Source organism: Mustela nigripes, chromosome 13 (genome assembly GCF_022355385.1).
Source record: "Mustela nigripes isolate SB6536 chromosome 13, MUSNIG.SB6536, whole genome shotgun sequence".
NCBI lineage: Eukaryota > Metazoa > Chordata > Mammalia > Carnivora > Mustelidae > Mustela > Mustela nigripes.
In genome coordinates, this window is record NC_081569.1 from 84,779,878 (window position 1) to 84,789,884 (window position 10,007).

Consider the following 10,007-nt stretch of genomic DNA (forward strand, 5'->3'; position numbering starts at 1 on the left):
GAGATGATTTTTGCTAGAACCATTTATTAAACTACTCTTTTCTTAGTGAATTGAAATGATCCATTTATCACATGAACTTGGATCTAAGGCTGAACTTTCTAAAGGGTTCAACTATCCTAGTTACGTGTCATTATCATAGTTTTGATCACAGTAGCTTTATAGAAGGTTTTATACCCGCTACACATTTTACTTTCTTCAAAAATCTTCCATTTTAATTACGATGCATTATTATTCCACATGTATATATGTTTGTATGTATGTATATATATACATATATATGTGTGTGTGTGTGTACATCTATATCTATCTATATATATATATATTTAGCTCTAAGAAAAGCCTACTGTTATCTTCCCATTCAGGACACAGTGTGCTTTTACATTTATTCCCGTCTTGTTCATGTCCTTTAATACAATGTTACAATTTTTCTATATACATTCTTTCTATGTTTTAACTCACTGTCCTGTTCACTGACTTTATCTGAATGTAACTCTCCTGGGGCATATGCTAAATCTGTGCTGTCCAGTATAACGGCCACCAGCCAGCCACATGTGGCTATCTAAATTTAAATTAGTTAAGAGTAAATAAAATTTAAAATTCAGTTCCAGTTTTAGTTATTATTATGTTTTCTTTTTCTTTTCTTTTCTTTTTTTTTTTTTTTTTTAGGATTTATTTATTTGACAGAGAGAGAGAGAGCACAAGCAGGGGGGTAGCAGCAGGGAGAGGGAGAAACAGGCTCCCCAGTGAGTGGGGACCCTGCTATGGGGCTTCATCCCAGGACCCTGAGATCATGACCTGAGCTGAAGGCAGAGGCTTAACTGACTGAACCACCCAGGTGCCCCTATTACTATGTTTTCTTTAAAAAATGTATATCTAGCCACTTTCCCAATTTAATTATTCTTATTATTTATGATAGAATATCACTGACTTTCTAGGTATATTATCAAATTATCTGTAGGTATTTAAGAAGGTATTTGGACAACTTTGGGGGAGAACTGCTTATATAAATTAGAAAACATCAAAAGCCATAAGCGATGGGCCTGGATACATAGGATTTTAAAATTTCTACATATTCATAGCAGCTGGCATACACTGAGCACTGTTTGTAAGAAGTTTACATGGAGATGGGGGGCCTGGTTGGCTTAGTCCATTAAGCGTCCAACACTTGGTTTCCGCTCAGCTCATGATCTCAGGGTGGTGAGATGGAGCCCCCCATTGGATTCTACACTCACTGAGGAGCACTGCTTGAAGTTCTTTGCCTCTCCTCTATCTCTGCCCCTCCCCCCACTCTCTCTCAAACATATAAATAAAATCTTTACAAGAAGCTTATACATAGAAAATGCTCAGAATATGCTAGCTAAAACTTGGTTCTATTATTTTTAGCAACTATTAGGGTCAGCTAGCGGTCTTTGTCATAGGTACTTGGCAGTGTTTAGTTAAGAAAGCAGGAGTCTTAGGATGGAAGCCAAGCAAAGATGGAATGTGAGAAGAGCTAACCCTGGCCAGGGGAAGGAAATGGAGCCCTCCATCCCCTGATGGTGACCATATAAAGACCATGGTTTGGGTGATTATGCATTTTGGTGGCTAAAGAGAAAAACAAACAGTATAGAAAGCAGTGGGATCAGAAATTAACCAAACAAAAAAAATAAATAATAAAAATAAAAATAAAAGAAATTAACCAAACATATCAGTTAACTCCATTTTAAGGAGCACAGTTTAAGAGAGATAAAAGGCCAAAATCTCCCCTTTGTTAACCTGATACAAAGACACCAGGTTACTTTAACTTTATGGGGCAACTATGCGTGGCTGTGTGTCAGTAAGGAGGTAGAAAGAACATTGCCATTTCTTTTCCAGTTGAGTGATCAAAGAGCCATTATCTTGAATTTAGTGCAGACTTTGGCCAAGCTGTATCATCTCTTAATTGATATAATACAACTTGAGACTACCATCCATCCTGACGAATGCTTCTTGGCCTTCCTGGGGGCTTAGGACATTCCATTATTCACGACAGACACCCAAATGCAGTGTTTTAAACCAGTTTTCAGAAGGCACCTGGGTGGCTCTCCTGGTTAAACATCTACCTTCAGCTCAGGTCATGATCCCAGGGTTTAGGAATCGAGCTCCACATCAGGCTCCCTGGTCAGTAAAGAGTCTGCTTCTCCCTCTCCCTCTGCCCCTCCCCCTGCTCGTTCTCTCGCTCTTGCTCTCTCTCTCAAAAATTAAGAAAAATAAAATCTTAAAACAAACACACACCCAAAAAACAGTTTCCACTATCTGCCAAGTGTCCTGCTAAAGCTAGTAACAGGAACTCGATATGACCATGGTGAAAATCAACCTATTTAATAATTGGCCCCTGAATTCCTCATTATTCCATCCTGTAATGCCTAGAGGATTTGGTACCTAGCATCAAAATATGTGAACAATCCCGAAATATCTGCATCTTAGGAAAAGAAAAAAAAAAATCAACGACCTTCCTAGTAAGTTGTGTTGATGTCCTGCAGATAACAGTCCCCTCCACCAGAGGTCTCTAGCTCCCTGACATTATGTGAATTCAACTCTCCCAGGATAGACTAAATCAGTGCTAACACAATAAAAAAGCCACCAACCACAGGTGGCTACTTAATTTTGAATTAGTTCAGATTATATAAAATTTAAAATTCACTTCTTCAGTTGCACCAACCGAATTTTAAGTGCTCAATAGCCACGTGTGGCTAATGGTTCTCACAGCAGACAGTTCAAGTATCTAACATAGCAGAAAATTCTAGTGGACAGTGCTTGACTAAATCCTGTTAGTTTCAATCATCAAGGTAGAAATACTAGCTCAGATCACACTGCTAAAGGGCAAAGAGGCAGCACTTCTCTTGCTGGTCCCACCTAGGTCTTGAGTAGTGTGTTTGAGTCCTTTCTTTTGTCTAGGTGGTATCCCTGATAGGTGATGAAAACATTCTTTGTGATCACATTCAATCAACTGTCCTCTCAAAGACAGCATGCTATATCATTTTAATAATTCATAGCTGTCATTTCACCTTTTCTATTATTGAGAAAGTCAGGGCCAGAAAATTTTAAGAAAGAGATGAGGCTTAAAAAAAAAAAAAATCAAAAGAGCTTAAATTTATCCCCAATTCTACCCCTAACAAGTTGAGAGACCTAGACAGAATGGCTGAACTTCTCTGGGCCTGCACTTGCTCCCAGATAAAATGAATGAGGCCACCAGATGGATGTTGCGTAAGGCCAAGTGCAACAGGCCTATAATGTGTACTCCTGATAGGTAAAATGAATCTCTGACCCAGACAAGAGATTCCAATATGCCTAGAATGTGTGCGCAGCTTCTGCCTCATGTCACAGGTAAGCTCTCAAGTTGCAGAAGGGTGTGATTTCTGAACAGTTTTGGTAAATAGGAGTAATAATCGTTCCGACTATATTAGAACATAATTGCTATTTTTAGTATAAATATCATTTTCCCTTTAAAGATGAGATTAGGACTTTAAGAGATGAAACTAAGTCCAATCTTTATTGCTAATGTGTTGCAACTAGTCTCATTTAAGAATATTCTCACTTGAGAATATTTCAAAATAATACTGTGGCTGTATTACAAGGATCTAGATGATAGACTTAATCTTATTTTGTGATCATTAAAACAAAAACAAAACCTCCCGAGGAGGCTCCCAGAATCATTCCTCTCTGTAAGATACAATTCCTTGACATGGTGATCACTCTTCTAACGGAAGCATAGACATGGGCTATATTCTCTGTTCCACACACTCACCTTCTGAATAAGTGGTTTAGAAAAAGGTGAACTTTTTTTCAGGGTTAATGTTCCCCACTTCTCTCAAACTCTAAATGAAAATACTGTTTGTACCTGGGATTTCACCCACAGGTAGCAATTGACCCTTCAGTGAGGGGCCAAATCCAGGCCCATTGGCAAGTAGTTCATTGTTTATCGTGTCTATAATCCCTAGTGGGCTGAATATGGGGAAAATAAATGAGAAGAAAAACCGGGTTTTAAGGAGAGAAAATTACAAGCAGGAGGAAGCAAATGATTAAAATGGAAATGGTGGTCAGGAGCCTCTGTTGTTTCCCCCAGGTGCTTTGTTGACAGGGAAAAAAAAAAAAAAAACTTTTCTATCAAACTCCACCTGAATTCTTTCAACTACAATGATGCAAAGAAAATGCACGCTAATTATGAGCAGGAACATTATCTATTAATATGTTAATGAAGCAGGTTTGCTAATGGTGAAAGACTTGAATTTTAATAAAATTTTAAGAGCTTCTTGATTACGTGTTTGTTAGTCGATATGATCATTTAAAATTATCTCTAGGTGGCTTTACATGGAATAAAACCTACATTAGATCTGTATTCTAAACAGGCCTTAATGAAGCAGGTGAGGATACCATCTGTGACATAAACACTGTCAGCCAGAAATTCACTTCAAAAGAAATGTAAACTAGTTAACAGGAAACATGTTATCATATCTGCCAGTAACAGCTTTCAATGTAGGTAATTTATTTATGCATTTACTTGCTAATTTTTTCAAACACATTTGCTTATGAAAATAATGTTCGATTGAATTAATGGATACTGCCTTTCAATATTGGGGGGATTTTTTTCATTTAAAGAAAAACAAAACCCCTCTGGTGTCCTGTTTTGACAACATCGCATGCATAGATGAAAACTGTTTTATCTGCCAAAGCCCACCCATTGTTTGACAAAAGATGGAAGAGTCATCCAAAACCCCAAAGTCAAAGCAGAATTAGCAGAGACGCTTCACTGGGAAGTTCCCATGAATGGGAGAAATTGTGTTACCTGTTCTCCAAGATGATGTTGGCATCAAAGGAACTGGTAATCCTTATCTGCCTCTCTTGAAGGTGTGTGAAGGCGCTTGACTTCATCCTTCATTTTGTGTATTAGAAGCACAAGATCTTGATTAGTGTTTGAACCTGGATTACAAACTAGGGCTTCTGAAGACATGGCACCTGCCCAGGAGGCTGAGTGGAGCCCCAGGTGTAGAACAGGGTGGATTTGGTCTGGAGTCTCTGAGGGGTGTGTGCTTTGTTGTATCACTAGGGGCTTGTGGTCCGGGTGCGGTGGGGCCTGTGTCTTCTCCACCACGAGTGAAGCAGTGACAAAGGGGAGAGCAAAAGTGAATCCTAGAAACCAGGGAAGGGTGACTATGAACCCAATGTCAAGTGTGCGAAGTGCCCTTATGTTTAATGGGTTGAGAAGGAAGGAAAGTGAAGGAGGCAGGTGGGTGGGATGAGGAAGAGCAGGGACGGCTGATTCTCGCCACGTCACTCTGAGCTTTGAAGAGAGGCTGTGGGAAGAGGCTGTGACAGGAAATCACTTGAGGAGAAACAACCCCATCTGAGAAAACAGGGGTGCTTCTTTTGCGCCGGATTCCCTCAGTAAAGGTGAGGATGATTCACGAGGTCTCTTAACTTCCCAGGAACTGAAATACTATTTATGTGCCAGTGTCAATAAAACATCCTTCTGTGGCAGTCATTAAAAATTGCTAATACTCTCTTTCATTCTTTAGTGTTTCTAATGAGATTTTTTAAGGTCTTTTTTAAAGGTTGTTAAGAAACAGTTCCAGAAGGTAATTGCCATTTAAATGGCTTCTAATTGGGCCCTGGGCGAGTTTCTTTGAGGGCATGCTGCCCTCTAGGGGTGGAAGCACATGCGGAGGGGAGGATTTCTGAGGGGCGAGGGCCCTGTGGGAGGGAAGGAAGAGCTTTCCTAGATGAGTTTGATTTTTCATAAAAATGATGCAGTGTTCTTGCATTTCAGTTGTAGAAAAAAATTTATTTCATAGAAAGCATCATCTATTCTAAAGGCCTTAAATAAAGCAGCATCAGATTCAATATATTCCTGGGGTTTTTCCTTTATATCTTTTTCTTTTTTTAAGATTCAGTATGATATTTTTAAGATTTAGTATTTGGGAGGGTTTTGGTGGGGACAAAGAGAAAATGTGTAGGCATTTTTATTTATTTATTTATTTTTAAAAGATTTTATTTATTTATTTGTTTGACACAGAGAGAGAGATCACAAGTAGGTGGAGAGGCAGGTGGAGAGAAAGAGAAGGAAGCAGGCTCCTCACTGAGCAGAAAGCCCGATGCGGGGCTCCATCCCAGGACCCTGGGCTCATGACCTGAGCTGAAGGCAGAGGCTTTAACCCACTGAGCCACCCAGGTGCCCCTGTGTAAGCATTTTTATACCGTAATCATTCCCCTACCCCTGATTATCCAGTGCAGAAGTCTTCTACCCTATATTGGTGACGACTTCCTGTGGGCCTTTCCACAGGTGAACACAGGTAACTCTCAATGTTACTGATCTGTTAGGACTCACAGTCAACAAACAGCAGAACCTCTCTTTGAACCCAACTTTTCTCATTCCAAGATCAGTGTGCTTTCTTTTTTGCCACCAGAAAAATACAACTGGCTATCACTTTGCATATATATATATATATATACACACACACATATATATGTATATATATATATATGATTTTATTTATTTATTTGAGAGAGAGAGAAAGCATGAGAGAGAGAAAGATAGAAAGCACGAGCAGGGGGAGGGCAAGAGGGAGAAGCAGGCTCCTCACAGAGCAGGGAGCGCAATGTGGGGCTTGATCCCAGGACACTGGGATCATGACCTGAGCCAAAGGCAGAGGATTAATCAACTGAACTCCCACATCACTTTGTTTTTAAACAACTTGCTAACTCTTTTCTTTTCACAAAAGGGTCATGGCTTTACTGTTGTTGTTGTTTAAATAAATGAAAGGACTGACATAAATATACCACAACCAAGCATTTTATCATTTGGTGACACATTTATCCCAAACCTCAATTTTCCCTAGAAAGAAAAACCCGTTATAAGAAATGAGTATCATAGTAGAGGCCAAGGGCCAGAGAGAGAAATTCAGGTCCTAAAGATTCAGGGAATGGCCAGAAAAACTTACAATAACAATAGAAAATAAAACTGCAGGGACCTAAGTGGCTCAGTGGGTTAAGCAGTTAAGCGTCTACCTTTAGCTCCGGTCATGATCTCAGGATCCTGGATTGAGTCCCGCCTCAAGCTCCCTGCTCATCAGGGAGCCTGCTTCTCCTTCTCCCTCTGCCGCTCCCCCTACTCGTGCTCTCTCGCTCTCTCTGTCAAATAAATGAATAACATCTTAAAAAAGAAAAGAAAACTGCATGTACAGGTAAACTACACCAAAAGGGCACAAAAGAGTTAAATGATAAAATTCTGGCATTCTGCATCTGGAGTGCTTCCTACATCACAGAAGCACAAATCAGAGAACTGTGGCCCCTTCTAGGTGGGATAAGTAAGAGCCCCCTCCATGAAGGTGCCCCCAGCTGGGACACTTCTCTTCTTTCTCCCCTGCTGCCTTGCCTCCCTCCCACTCTAAACAACATCAGCAACAAAAAGGTCAGGGCAGGCTATGAAACCCTTCTCCCAGGGGCAGATGCCGTGCTGGCGGAGTGAGGAGCTTGTGGAGTGGAAAGCCGAGGGCGGAGGCAGGGGTATTCTCCCAGGAGTGAACAGCCACCGGCGGCATTGTATACACAGTGTGCCCCACAGACACGCACAGAAATCATAGCATCACAGAATCTCAGGTTTGAAAAGGACATTTCCAATCGGTGTCCTAAACCAGCTGTCTAAAACGCACAAGTTCTCCTCTGAGCTTCCCTGGTCGAAAGCTCTAAGTTTTAGCAATTCCTTGCCTAAAGTACATTCACTTAAATCTGCCTTTATCTTGAAATCCATTAGTCTTCGCTCTGGCTGGTGCTGGTAGATTGAATAGCAAACATTTACAGTAAAATACATCTTTCTTAAAGCCTGGATCCCAATACATAATAGCAAGGAGAAACCCTGGGTCCTCCCCGCCCCTCTGGTCCTCTTGTCCGCCCTTCTTGTCCCAGCATCTCTGACAGGACAGAGGGCACAACATACCGGCCTGGGTACCAATGATGGTGATGATGTTATCAGTGATTGTCACCCTTTCTTCACAGTTTCTTAAAACATCTCTTAAAGTGCAAAACACACGGTTGACAAATCTCTAAACTAGAGCAATCCAGCTGTGTCTGGTCACCGTCTTTCTGCAAAAAGAACCACTAGAGGAAGAAGAAAAAGTCTCAGTTATTTAATGTTCGAAGTTGCCTTGGAAAGTGGTCTGACATACCCTCTTTTCTTTTTAAATCCGAGCTGCTTTTAAACAAAGTAGGTACAAATCGATCTGCGTGTGTGTGTATGTGTGTGTGTGTGTGTGTGTGTGTAAACAGAGAGTTGGGTCACTCACTTGTTCACTTTCCCTTCTGCTTAACCTTAATACATCCTGGTGCAATTTCAGGCTAGTTGCAGTCCAGACCACAGTCAAAATGGAAGACAGACATTGAACAGCTTCACACCCAGACACCGCCTTCATACCCTCCTCCCCTTCTCTTCTTCCTTTGTAGGAGTTTGAGGAACTTTCTTTTCCTATGGGAAGTTTCCCTTAGCCTTTGGAGATTTCATTCTCAAATCTTTTATAAACTGAACTATCTTTTTCTGGGAAATACGGTTTCAGGAAAATGGAGATGTAGTATTCATCGCCTTTATCTAATGATGAAATTAAAGAGGGAGATCCTGAAGTTTATATAGTGTTTGAATTTGTATTGTTTCTTTCTTTTTTTTTTTTTTTGAGGATTTTATTTATTTGAGAGAGAGAGAATGAGAGAGAGAGAGAAAGAGCATGAGAAGGGGGAGGGTCAGAGGGAGAAGCAGACCCCTCTGCTGAGCAGGGAGCTTGATAGGAAACTTGATGTGGGGACTCCAGGATCATGACCTGAGCCAAAGGCAGACACTTAACCAACTGAGCCACCCAGGCATCGTAGAATTGTTATTGTTATCTTAACACTGGATTTCTCATGACTCATCGTCTTCCATCAGGTGTAATCCCTGTCCTGATCTGAAACCAGTATAAGATCAGAGCACTCACTCTTACTGATGAACACATTAACCTGTCTGGGCATAAAGAACTAAATGACCCAGAGTAAACTTACTGAGAAGAAATTTCCCAAGAACGTGCTAGATTTCCTCTTGCCTCTTCCCTGAAGATGGGTTTGGTTTTAATTCAGGGCCAGGAATAAAGGTTTATGAACTCCCCAAAACCAGGCCCAACCCCCATCATCCCAGTGGAAAGAGTGTTAGACGTCTGACGCTCAACTTTTCAAACCCGTGTCTCTGCTCAGGCCCCACTGGGAATGTTCAAACCCAGTGCACCCAGGCCTGGTCTTAGAGCACTGTTGCTTCACGCGTGCATACACGTTTCGCATAAATCTCCTGAGAGACTCATGTGTCGACCGCTGTACTAGGTACTGATAAGACAGAGGTGACCAATTTATATAGTCCTAGTCCTCACGACAGGTGAGAGAAGTAAATAGGTCACTGTGGAAATGCAGTTAGGTTACACTGCGGTGGGGAAGCAGAGCGTGCTATGCAAACGTTGAGCTGATCCTCTGAAGCTGAATTAGGTTGGGAGGACAGTCAGGAAAAATGTCTCTGAGGAGGGCATGTCTGAATCAAGGTCTGAAAGATCCTTGGAAGAGGGGAAATGTGGGAAGAACTAGAAAGAGTTCGATGTCTTTAAAGAACTGGGGGAGGCTCAGTGTCACTGACTATCCCCATGTGGAGGGGAGGGGCCGTGTGCTGAGCACAGGGCATTGAGAGGAAAGGGTGGTTCCAATCAAGAAATGAGTCAGGATAGTTTTATCCCACGTAAGGATAAGGGCACGGCTCCGTGAGCAGTGGGTAGCCACTGCTGGGTGTTAAGCAAATGAGCGATGTGATCAGACATGTATCATATAAACAGCACCGTGAGCGCTACCTGGAGAAGAAAAGTAAACACAGAAGCAAGGAGGAGACTGCAGTGACCCAGCCGCGAGAGGGCAGTAGCCTATGACTGGACCAGAATCTCTGGGAATCATTATGTCTTCCCTCTTTCATTCCCTGATGGACATAAATCTCTGGG